The 13,193-nt window shown below is 39.3% G+C and overlaps 1 long non-coding RNA gene across 1 annotated transcript; it reads left to right on the top strand.

Annotated features, from left to right (window-relative positions):
* The first annotated feature begins 22 nt into the window (after positions 1–22).
* On the top strand, positions 23–11,808 carry LOC140712038 (uncharacterized). The gene is made up of 3 exons (XR_012093473.1): positions 23–104; positions 7,290–7,425; positions 10,329–11,808. It is a non-coding gene; the product is annotated as an uncharacterized lncRNA (long non-coding RNA).
* Positions 11,809–13,193: the final 1,385 nt, after the last annotated feature.

Below are 13,193 nucleotides of genomic sequence, written 5' to 3'. Positions count from 1 at the left end.
CTGGGGTTAGAAAGAAGAGCAGGTGCATGGAAGTGGGTGGAGTTGCCGCAGGTGGTCCAGTGGGCTATTACAAGGATTCTGGAAGCTGCAGGAATTGTTTGAGGGTACGTGAGGCACACCTACTACAGTCTTCTGATGGCGTTATGACAGTTTAAAGAAAGTTTGGGTAAGGGGCAGTTACTTCAGAGTTGGACTGTGTAGAGATGGGCCTTCTCTACACAAAACATCCCCTATTCAATCTAGAGTGGATACAGAAGCCGGCTGGAGTAAGAAGGCAGGGAAGAATGGGAAACCTCCACCTAGTTTTATGTCAGTTGCTGGAATCTAGGGGCTAGGCCGCTTAGTTATTTCTGGATCCTACAGAAATATCATTCTAAAGGTAGCTTAATTTTAGAATTAACCACAAATACGGAATGTCCTTTCCACATTTGGAACTCGTGTTAAACATTTGCACTCATTTACGTTTTAAAAAGTTGACATTCTAGCTGACAAAGGAGTTTAATATGCTTAAAGCCTTTAAACCAATAGAGCAAACAAATATCTACTTCTCAATTACATATACAAATACGTTTTATATTATTGTAATTTTCAGGGGGACAGGCACTGTACTAAGTTCATTACCTACATTATGTAAGTTGTTCTGCACAAACATTTTGAGAGGTAGGCATTTTTCCACTTTACAGATGAAAAAGTCAAGTGGCTAATGCCCAGTCTCACTGAGCTAGTTAAGTGTTAGTGTGGAGATACTAACCTTGGTCCTTCTGATTCCAAAGGGCATTATATTTAAGCATTTGACCTGCTAGTGACTGCCACCTGGGGGATTTCCGCCTAATGACCATATGGGTAAGGAGGCTTGCAACATTGAGTACACCTAGCCCAGGATTCTTACAGAGACACTGAAGGAATATTATGAGCCCCTTTCCTGGTATCGTCTGTTTGGAGCTTGACTTCCGCTGCTTACTTCCCAGTCATTAACATCTGTATTTTACAACCTGACCCAAACTGCTCTCTACTGGAAAAATAGGCCTTTTGTTTGTTCTTCCTAAGCTTACTTGAAAAATTGAAATTAAGGCCGGGCGCGGTGACTCACGCCTGTAATCCCAACACTTTGGGAGGCCGAGGTGGGCAGATCGCGAGGTCAGGAGATTGAGACCATCCTGGCTAACAGGGTGAAACCCTGTCTCTACTAGAAATACAAAAAATTAGCCGAGTGTGGTGGTGGGCGCCTGTAGTCCCAGCTACTCAGGAGGCTAAGGCAGGAGAAAGACGTGAACCCGGGAGGCAGAGCTTGCAGTGAGCCGAGATCACACCATTACACTCCAGCCTGGGTGACAGAGCGAGACTCTGTCTCAAAAAAATAAAAAATAAAATTGAAATTAAAAAATATTTCCTGATCATTAAATTAATGCTTGCTCTATTGTTAAAGTTCATAAAAGAGAAGAATAATGAAGAGAAAGTTAACCTTACTCTACAGCCAAGTATAACTATTTTTTATTTTTTGGTACACAGTAGAGGCTATTTTGGATATGCTGTATGCATAGATTGTGCTTTCAGCTACAGTTGTTTTTGCTGCCTATAATTTTCCCCATTCTTTCTCATGGGCAAACTTTTTTTAACCTAGTTTGTGAGACCTTCCTTTATTTTTGTTTCCCCATGTATTCTTACAGCATTCATATGGTATTATACTCATTTACTTATTTGCCTTGTTTAGATTTTGAATTCTTAAAGCAAAAATCTAAAACCATTAGAAAAAAGCAAAAGAGAGAAGAGATGAGACAGATGCACAAATGATTTCACATACCAGTTTGCGAACTGGAATTCTTCTATGGTGAAATTTCTTCAGATCAGCAAAGAAATTAAAACCAAAATTACAGATTAAATATGCCAAATCTGAAAATCTGAAATTCAGAATGCTCCAAAATCCGAACCTTTTTGAGTGCTTACATGATGCTCAAAGGAAATGCTCCTTGAAGAACTTCAGATTTTGGATTTTCAGATTTGAGATGCTCAACTGGTATGTATAATGCAAATATTCCCCAATCTGAAAAAATCTGAAATCCAAAACACTGCTGGTCCAAAGCATTTCAGATAAGATATATGAATTTTTCATTTAGTTAAATTTATTCACTCTTAAGGACCATGCTTTATTTTGAAATTGTCTATCCTATTTTTTAATATGATAATAGATAGTAGTTGTTCTTCAAATGTTTTTACTTTGGAGAATAAAAAGTTGATAGCTTTATTTGCCCACCATTTGTTTTATTTTTTTCTCTTGACCTGTAAGATCCTAAAGTCTAGTAAGGATAGGGAATGACCACTGGGGTCAGCAGCCATAATGCTGTTAATAAGGCTAATCTAATTGCTTTGCTTGCTATAGGCATTCTCTGCCTTCTTTCTGGATATCATTTAGCCTAAGCCTGAGGGTGGATGTGAGCTTGACGGTGTTTGAAAAATAAGAAATGATTAAAATTGGCAGATGGTGCTAGGGTCAAAAACAAGATATTAGTCAACTTCGATGCAAGTTATAGAGGTTAATTGAAGTTTGTTACTGCATCACATGAAAATAGGTGGAATTTGCTATTCTTGAAGGATAAGTTTGGATTAATTTGAATTAAGATAATAAGTTAAATACACTTTGAGGGATCCTGGGGGGTGGACACTGTTAACCCTTTGCCATGTATCTCCATTTCTCTATAAATATGTCCATGGTAGTTTTAAAACCTGACTGCAACTTCTTTGATACTCATCTGATAACAAGATAGTGTCTGTGTTCCCTCTCTTACATGTATGTGGGCTTGTGATTGATTTTAACCAATCTAAGTTGGTGAAAGTCGTCATAGTCACCATATGTGACTTCTGAGGCTAGGTCATAAAAGACCATGCAGTGCCACATTGTCTGCTGGAACATTTTACCTTTTGGAACTCTCAGCCTTCCTGTGAGAAGTTCCACTGCCTGAGGCTAGCATGTTGTGAGAAAGCCCAATACAGCGACCCCTTGAAGGTAACAATGGTCAACAGTCACAGCTGAGCCCAGGCTTTGAGTCACTCCAGCCTAGGTGCCAGTCATATGAGCTGAGAAGCTGATTCCAGCTCCTAGCCATTCTCGTCGCTCAGCCATTTGAGTCATCCCAGCTGAGGCCCTAATCCTGGCCAGAGACACACCATGCCTGCTCTGCCTTGTCCTAAGTCCTGACCTGAAGAATTCATGAGGGTAATGATTGTCATTTTACTTCACTGAGTTTAGGGTTGTTTGTTACACATCTCTTCCAGTGAATAGATAACTGAAACAATTGCCTTTTGTCTGTACATTTTTGTACTGTTTATCTAATCTGAAAGAAGTTTCTTGCTTATAGTGACTTTTTTTTTTTTTTTTTTTTTTTTTGCCTGTAGCCTACATACAGTCCATTAAGTTTTTCTTGTTTTAGGGATAGGTCGGCTCCAGAGTCTGAGATTGTGCTAACTAATCCATGAGTTAAGTGAGTTACATTTAAAGGTTGCAAGCATGCAGGGGAGAGATCTGAGTCTTTAGAATAAGCTTAATGTTCCAATGTTTCCTTTTTTCTCCTTTCCAACACATGGGAGGGGAAATGGTCTACTATGCACCAAATGAGTGGAGAAGAAAATAAAAGTAACACAAGTGGTAAAATTAAACTTTCAAATCTGAACCTTGAAGCTATTTCTGTCCACTTCTAAGCTTCAACTTTACCTACCACTGTATTTCAGTGGCATTAACTGCATTTACATTGTGCAGCTATCACCCCTATCATCCCCAGAACTTTTTCATCACCCCAAAGAGAAAATGTGTACTCATGAAACAACTCCCCATTAGCCCTTGCCTCTGGCCCTGGTAACCATTGTTCTGCTTTCCGTCTTTATGAATTTGACTATTCTTGGTAACTCATATATGGAATACTATAATATTTGCCCTTTTGTATCTGGCTTATTTCACTTAGCTTGATGTTTTCAAATTTCGTCCACATTGTATCATACATCAGAATTTCATTCCTTTTTAAGATTGAATGATATTCCTTTATGTGTATATGCCACATTTTGTTTAGCCATTCATCTATTGATGTGACACTAGGGGGTTTCCACCCTTTGCCTATTGTGAATAATGCTGCTATGAACATGGGTGTACAAATATCTGCTCAAGTGCCTGCTTTCAGTTGGTTTTTACATTTTTAAAGAGTTGTAAAAGAATATTTTAAAATATTTACTATGGAACTTTTATAGAAAAAGTTTACCAATCCCTGATTTAGAGTAAATTTTAAAATTTTGATAATGGGCTATTGTGAAGTTGTGGAGTGAATCTTTCCATAACGTTCTTTCATTTCTTCATGAAGAAAGTGATACTTAAATCTTAGTAGGATTTCTCTAAATATTTGAGGAACTCTGTTTGGTCCCAAGACCAACACTGAAAAATTACTGCTTTGTTTTTGTTATTAAGGAAGAATGAAATTCACTGGTTTGAAAGCAAGATTTAGTGATTTTTAAGGGGCTCCTGCAGTGAATTTAGAATGAGAGAGCACAAGAGTTCTTTAGAGCCAGCATTGAGCTATGAAAAGGCCCCACTGTGTATGATTAGGTATGCAGAAGCTAGAGGCACTGTCCTTTCCACTTTTCATCTGCTACTCTAATTTTACTCTGAGCAGGCAATGTCCTTTGAATCCTGGCATGTCCCTAAGGCAGAAGTTTCCAAACTTTCTTTTTTTCACGGTGCCCTTAGAATCTTGCTAGTTTTTTCATGGTGTCCCTTAGCCAGAGAAATATCTAATAGTTTCACTAAGTGAAACTATTAAGTAATTAGGTCCAAACACCTAATTACAGACATTCACATAAGATCTGACAGATGTTTCTGTGTTTCTTTCAAAAGTATAAAACATCCCAAAGTGCTTCGATGAGTTCACTCCAGCACTCTGTTACTCTTCAGCACACCATTTGAGAGTTGCAGTCCTACCTGTGCTTCTGACCTGGGCTAGCCTTTGTGCTTGGCCTTGCTTCTTATTTTATTCCAGATACTATTCCCCACATTTTCAGGGCTTGCCCAACAATTGTTTCTCATGGCTTCCTCTACTTTACAGATTTAAGTTTTACATTCTTGATTCACATTTATTCCCCCAGTATATTAACTTTTATATTGGTTTTTTTTTAAAAAATAAAGGTTCTTTGTTTAAACTACTGAAATAAATATTTAAATGAACAGAACATTTGCCCTCATCTTTAAAGATGTGTTACTAGAATTACTGGATTAGTCACTGTTGGGTTCTCTAGTTTCCTCACAAGAAAGGCGATAAAGCAGTTTGAGCACCCAATAGGCCTTAGAAGTATATGTGGTGCTTTATCACTGAGTGAAGAAGATACTGTGAATGGTGCAAACAACCTACATAGTAAATAATAAATTACCTTCTCTATAAATTATTGCTGACTAAGTAAGCTTTCCAGTACCTCTATCTGGTTGAAGAGTTTCTTTTTTTTCCCTCTTTCTTATCTCCATTGATGTTTTATTTTCAGACCAATTTAAGTGATATTTCTAGAATATCAAGTTTCAGGTTAAAAGGAATGAGAAAAACTTAACATTTAAAACTAGATAATTCGGTGGATTTGGGAGAAAAGGTCTTTTTGGTTAGGAAGAAGATTCTGTGTATTATTAAAAATGTGAGAAAGGAAAAATATTTTTATACTGAGATAAATTCTTTTAGGATTTAAATCAAAATTATTATGCACTGTATTTTTCCATTAGATGCTAGCCTGCAGTGATTCCCATAGAAAGAAGGCTTTGACTTACGTGAGGTAAAGATAATTCATGGGGAATTTTGTCCTAGTGTGGAGGAGTTTTCTTCTTTGAACATGAGGAGAGGTCTCTATGGAGCTTGAATTTTACCTTTACTTTGCTCGTGTATTTAAGGCTGTTGAGTGTCCTTGTGTAAACTCATGAGCACCTGTTCTAGATGGTTTTCTATGGGTAGGATGTGTGTTTGCATGCCTGTGTAACTCCTCGCGCACTGTAAAAGGAATGTTCTGTGCATACATTATCTCTGAATAGAGTCCATCAGACTTGGGCCATAAATGGTGCCTCTACTTATGAGGTATCTTTACGACGTAAAGGTAGAACTAGATATTTTTCTCCAATAGTATAAATTCTATGATTTGCATTTTCCAATTTTCTTATTTGGGAAATGAGAGGAAAACAGAAGAGCAAGGTCTTTGTTTTTTCCCTTCTTGCTTCATCTTCTCCCTAGAACCATGTCTAGGCCACGATATAAGAATCCAGCAATTGCCCTAGAAGCAAGCTTTTAAAATGCTCTCTAGTCTCAGAAATCCCAGCTTTGTGATCGATGTTCCCAGGGAGGAAGATTTAAGGGGAAAAGTATCTTATCTGATGTACAAGATACATCCGTTTTCCATTGCCAGCAGAACAAATGAACACAAACTTAGTGGCTTAAGTAATGCATATTTAGTATCTTACAGTGCTGGAAGTCAGAAGTCTAACATGGATCTCAAAGGGCTAAAACCAAGGGGTCAGCAGGCTGCATTCCTTCCTGGAGGTTGTAGGGGAGAATCTATTTCCTTGCTCATTCAAGTCAGTGGCAGAATTCAGTTCCCTGCAGTTGTAGGACTGAGGCCCTGGTTTCTTTCCTGGCTGTCACCTGAGGTTCATTCATAGCTTCTAGAGAATGTCCACACTCTTTGGTTCATGATCAGTCCCCTTCCTCCACCTTCAAAGCCAGCAACAGTGAGTTGAGTCCCTTTCATGTAATATCCCTTGTTCTTCATCTTATGCTCTTAAGGACCCATGTGATTAGATTGAGCGCACTCAGATAATCCAAGATATTTTCCCCAATTCTTCTTTGTTATTTGTTGATTGATTGTACAAATGGGTCTTGCTATGTTACTCAGGCTGGTCTCAAACTCCTGGGCTCAAGCAGTCCTCTTGCCTCAGCCTCCCAAAGTGCTGGGATTACAGATGTGAGCCACTGTGCCTGGCTAATGTCTTCATCTCAAGGTTCTTAATTTTAACCATGTCTACAAAATCCCTTTCTGCTCTGTGAGGTAACATATGCACAGTTTGTGGAATTGGGACATGGACATCTTTTGGGGGAGAATTGTCTGCCTACCACACTGGTGATTTTAAAAGAAATAAGTCTTCAATTTTCAATCATTCTACAGGTCTCGGTTTTGTATATTGTGTATTAATATCCGGAGTCCCTTTTCCTATGCTAAATTTAGACTTTTCTACATACACTGATAAGCATTTGAAGACTTTTTTTTTTTTTTTTTTTTTGAGACAGAGTCTTGCTCTGTTGCCCAGGTTGGAGTGCAGAACATGATCTCAGCTCATTGCAACCTCTGCCTCCTGAGTTCAAGCATTCTCCTGCCTCAGCTTCCCAAGTACCTGGGACTACAGTCATGTACCACCACACCTGGGTAAGTTTTTAATTTTTTTAGTACAGTCAGGGTTTCACCATGTTGATCAGGCTGGCCTTGAACTCTTGACCTCAAGTCAAGAGTTCCACCCACTTCAGCCTCCTGAAGTGCTGGGATTACAGGCGTGAGCCACCATGCCTGGCTGACAATTCTTTTATAATATTTAACTACATAGAATAAAGGGAGAGAAATAGTGAGGAGGGATATGGAAATGAGTTTTACTTTTCCTCCCGAAGTGGAAGAAAATAACCACAATCTGTGAACATGTTTAAATGCTGATGGGAAGGAACTGATAGAAAAGAAGAGTTGAATGTGGGGAACTGGAAATTATCCCCTGAATCTGTTCTTCCTTTCTGTCATAGTAAAAGAGTTTCAGTTAGGCACCTGGCCATCCAGCTAGAAACTACATTTCCCAAAGGGTCTTGCCACTAAGGGTCTGAATAGTGACTAGGTTCCCCTAGTAATGCACTCTCTTGGTACGCTGGAAGGCAGAATGAGGTATCCAGCACAGTTGTAGTCTTCCAGTGGAATGCCAGGGTTCATCATTCAGAAACTGGTGGCAGTGGCAGTTTTTAAATTTGCCTCTTCAAAGCCCTGTTTTTAGCAACCAGCTCTGCTACTACCTAGCAGGAGGTTTGGAGAACACCTCTTCACCAAGCACTGGGGAAGGGGCCTCCCTTGGTAACTGTCCTCTGACTTCCAGAGAAGACAATGGAAATGCTGCAAAAATGGCATGTCCTGATTACAATGAGAAAATGGGATTCCAGTGAGGTAGAGGGTAGGTGGGAGATGTTAACAGACAAAGACTAATTTATGTGCAGTTAGTACAATGCGTCATGGAGAAGGAATGGCCATAGGAGTGCTTTGAAATGAAATCAAGGAGCAGCTTGAGGTCCACTGAGTTGACCTAGACCTCTAGGACTACTGGGCAGAAACAAACTAGACACCATGTTAGGATTCATGGCTCCCTACCATAGTCTCAGAACTCAGTCAGTGGATGGATGAAGCCCCTCAACAGAGGTGGAGGCCAGGTGCCTCTGAAGAAGAACTCTGTAGTTTAGCCATAGTATATCCAGTGGATTTCCTCTGAAGTCTTCCACAGGGTAACCTGGAGCTATTCACCCAGGGGTCTGTGGACTGGCAGCAGGGAATTTAAAATGTACTGGGAACCATCACAGACTGGCTCTGATTTTACACTTATGCCAGAGACCAAAAACATTACAATCATCTGCCAAAGTAGGGCTTATAGATGTCAGGTGTTAGATGAATTTGTGGCTCCAATTCATGTAACAGTGGACCTACTGGGATTGCAGGCCCATCCAGTGTATATTATCCCAGGCCCAGGATACATGGTGGGAATACATACACACACATATATGCATACATGTATATGCATATACATACACATATACTTGGTAACTAGCAGGATACCATTCTGGTTCCCTGTCCTGTTGAGTGAAGGCTACTATGAAAGGAAGGACCATTTAGGGCCTCTGGAGCTCTTCCCAAACAATTCACCAAGCTAGTAAACAGTAAGCGATCCTGCTGGGGGGATTGTAGAAATTACTGCTGCCATAAAGACCTTGAGAGAAGCAGGGGTAGTAATTCCTACTATATCTGCATAAAACTTTTCTGTTTGGCTGGAACAAAAGCCTGACAGGCCTTGAAAATGACAGTGGATTATTGCAAACCTAATCAGGTGGTGACATTAGTTGCAGCTATGGTTTTGGATACAGGATATTTACTGAAACAAATTATACCCCTGGGCACCTGACATACAGCTGTTGTCCTGGAAAATGCATTCTTTCCCATCCTAACCAGTAGCCAAAATCAGAAGCAGTTTGCATTTATATAGCAGAGACAAGGGTATATCTTTATTGTATTCTGTGGAACATCACACAAGTTCTTTACATTGATGATCATGTTGTTTGTTGGACCTAGTGAGAAGGAAGTAGAAAATATATATGTAAAGGGTAGGAGATGAAACCCTCTGAAAGTTTAGGGCCCTGCCACCACTTTGGTGATGTTTCAAAAGGGTCCAGTGGTTTGTAGCATGTTAGGAAATCACAAATGTCAGGACTTTGCACCCTCCACCACAAAGAAAAAGGCACTGTGTTTGATAAGCCTCTGGATTTTGGTGACAGCATATACCACATTTGGGCATGCTGCACTAACCGACTTAGGAAATAACCCATAAGCTTCCAGACTTAAGGAAGTCCTGGAACAAGAATAAGACCTGCAGCACGTCCAGGCTGGGTTGAAGGTTGACATGCCACTTGAGTCTTATGACCTAGTGGATTCAATGGCATTGGAACTGTGCATGGCAGCAGAGATGCTGTTTGGAGACTTTGGCAAGTCCCAGAACAAAGTACTTGGTTGTCTAGTGACTGGACAACCTAAAACAGCCACCACAAACTCTCATCTAATCACTGAACCATAAAACTGGGCATACAGTAGTATTCCATTGTAAAATGGAAATGGCAATTATGAGACGCAGCCCTAACAGGCCCAGAAGGTACCAATAAACTATTTTGTAAACTGAGCATGAGCAAAAGGCTAAGACTCATGTCTTATTGTGAGTTGGTGTCAATTCAGACATACTCTCACCTGAAACCTAAAATATTAGTATAGTTACATTTAAGATGTGAGAAATTGGGAGGGAGAAACAACTAAAAACTCAAAATACAGGGACTACAATCCTCCAAGTTGAAAACTGTATGAATATTGTAACTTTTCATCACCTCTAAAAGACAGGTGGAAAGGGAGGAGGGGAAGAGGTTAGTCAATGAATACAAAATTACATCTAGAGAGGAGGAATGAGTTCTGGTGTTCTGCAGACAGCTCTAGGTTACCTGGTTGTGATGCTCACACATATCTAGTTGTTTTTTTTTTTCTCCTTCTAGGAACCTGAAAGATTACACTTTGCTGTCCTCCTTGCAACTGGAGCCATGCGGTCCTGGCCAATAGGTTATGAGGTGAAGTCACATGTATCACTTTCAGGCTGAAATATTTAATTGCTGGTGTAAGAATCTCTTGCACTCTCTTCCCTTACTTCAGCAAACCTTGCTACCTGGAGCAGCTGGAATGATCCTAGATGACTGAAACCTACAATGTGTTGGTCAACACTAAATAAGGTCAAAGTACTTAAAAATCTTTCCTTTTATGTTTAGTTGATGCACAATAATTGTCTATATTTATGTGATATTTTGATACATGTATAAAATGTATAATGATCAAATCAGTGTAATCAGCATATTCATCACCTCAAGCATTTATCATTTCTTTGTGCTGTGAACATTCAAAATTCTCTCTTCTAGCTTTTTGAAAATATACAATAAATCGTAGTTAACCATTTTCACCCTAATGTCTGCAGAGCTCCAGAACTCATTCCTCCTCTCTAGCTGTAATTTTGTATTCATTAACTAACCCCTCCCCCTCCTCCTCACCCACCTGTCTTTTCTAGCTTTTAATATCCACCGTTCTACCGTCTGCTTCCATGAGCCTACCTGTGAAAGAGAAGATGAAGTGCTAAAATTTCCTTGGCATAACATAGAGGGAGAAATGTAAAGATTTTGGAAATAGAGATACTAGAGTAGATTTTTCATGTGTAGCCCACCCAACCACCCTCCTTCTAACGTTATCTCCCCAAGAAGGGGCCTGATATGTAGTGATGTTTGTGATCACAAATATCAAAATAGAATCACTTATGACAAGTGACTCAGGCCATGGTCAAAGTGGAAACCGTGTGCAGGGTGAAGGGAACTAACCACACCTGATGTAATTGTCAAAGAATTGTTTTGCGTGAACACGGTGGAATAATTTTTAAAAACGATTAGTGATCATATGATTCAGTCAAGATTCCAGCTGAAAACACATGGTAAATTAAATCGAGTGATTTGAAGAGAGTTTAATAGGTTATTCACAAAGGCGTGGGCAAGGAGTATGGAAACCATTTGGGATGGTGCAGTAACGGGACAAAAAGGAGGAAGTAATGACTTCTAACGGGAGGTAGACAGGCTGTGTGAATGAGCCATCTGAAAAGAGCTGCGACCTTCTGTGCAGGAATGAGCCCCCAGAGGGGAGCTGAAACAATGAATGCTCAACCTCCCTCTCCTCCCTTGTCTGACCTCTGGTTACTGCCCACTCTTGGCCAAACCTGATGGAAGCCAGAGGACAGGGAAGCCTGTTGTAGTCCACACAGATCAGCCTCCCAGGTCACGGAGCACAGCAGAGAAGGGGTCTGAGACGATGGATTTGGTGTGACAAATGGAAGAATTCCAACCGGACATAATGAAAGAGAAAATATTTAAAACACACCGTAGCACAAAATATTCCAATTCCCCGATGCTTCCATTACTGCATAACATTTTTTCCTTTTTTTTTTTTTTTTTTTTAGTGAAAGGGAATGAGCTGGAAATTAGATGTTTGGGACATAAATCTACCTACATTCATATGATACAGTATTGTTTATTTTTATTCTGCACCTATATAAATATTAATCATTTACATTTTTCTTGCTAGTGTCCATCTGAAATTGGCTGATACCACGTCATCATCATTCCTATTTTACCTGCACAGAACGTGATTCATTATGATTTTTGAATATGCCCTCATTCTCCTGTGGCCACCGAAATGGCCTGCTGCAGATTTGACCCAATTATTTCAATCATCTTCACGTTTGATTCTCATCACCACGGGTCGAATGAACTCTGTGGCCATCGACACTGATTATGAAAGGGCTTGCAGGGATAAGATAGGCCATGCCACAGACTAATAACCTGGCACAGAAACATTCTCAAGAGTCAGTTTAGAAAAAAATCAGTGGAAAAGAAGATGCTGATCCGTTGAAATTCTTTTCCATTTGAATTTTCAGCTACACCGTCACCAGCATTAAAAAAAAAAAAAAAAAGAAAAAAAAAAAGTAAAACAACAGGACAGGTGTCCTGAAATAGGTGCCCTGTGTCTTTGGAAAGAGCAAATGGGTGACAATATCCAGATCTGAAAGTTACAGCAACATGAAGCTGACCAGTCTGGTTTTGCTCAGGGAACCCAGAGCCGAGCCTTGTGTATTTTCTGAAAGAGGTGAAGGAAGGCAGAGCGAAAACAAAGTTTGAAACCGAAGACTAGTACACTTTTATGCCAAAAAATATAACACCAAAATGAAGCCTGGTAGCCCAGTTTTCTTTCGAGTTATAGGTAATTCTTAATATTTCTAGTAGTGAGCCAGTATTGTATTGTATTGTATGTTACTGTATATTGCATTAGCCATACCATTGTTGTCTTTACTCATGACCTGAAAGAATTTCAACTTTAAGAGGAGATTGTAGTTTCTTAATTAGATTATTTTAAGTGTGGGACATTATATGTGTGTGCATGTGCATATGAATATACAGTTACAAACTCTCATACCTAGCAGGGTTTTGTTTTTCCCCAAAGATGGTTTATGACACTAGACATTTTCTTGTTGTGAAAGCTTATTGATATTAACTTATATTTCTGTTTATAATATTTATATTGTTTTTATAAATACATCTTACATATTACATATATGATATGAAAGATCATATTTATTTGGAGACCGCATAATCTAGTTTATTGCTGATTTAAATAAACAGATTTCTTTAGCCTTAACTGGCAGCTCTTTTTTCAAGAAAAGTTAAGAAATCTTACAACTTATATTTTGGTTGCTATTTTAATCACTGTTTTCTTTTTTTTTTTTGAGACGGAGTCTCACTCTGTTGCCAAGCTGGAGTACAGTGACGCAATCT

Source organism: Chlorocebus sabaeus, chromosome 7 (genome assembly GCF_047675955.1).
Source record: "Chlorocebus sabaeus isolate Y175 chromosome 7, mChlSab1.0.hap1, whole genome shotgun sequence".
Taxonomy (NCBI): domain Eukaryota; kingdom Metazoa; phylum Chordata; class Mammalia; order Primates; family Cercopithecidae; genus Chlorocebus; species Chlorocebus sabaeus.
The sequence above is the reverse complement of the archived record's forward strand: the minus strand, read 5'-3'. Positions and strand labels throughout refer to the sequence as shown.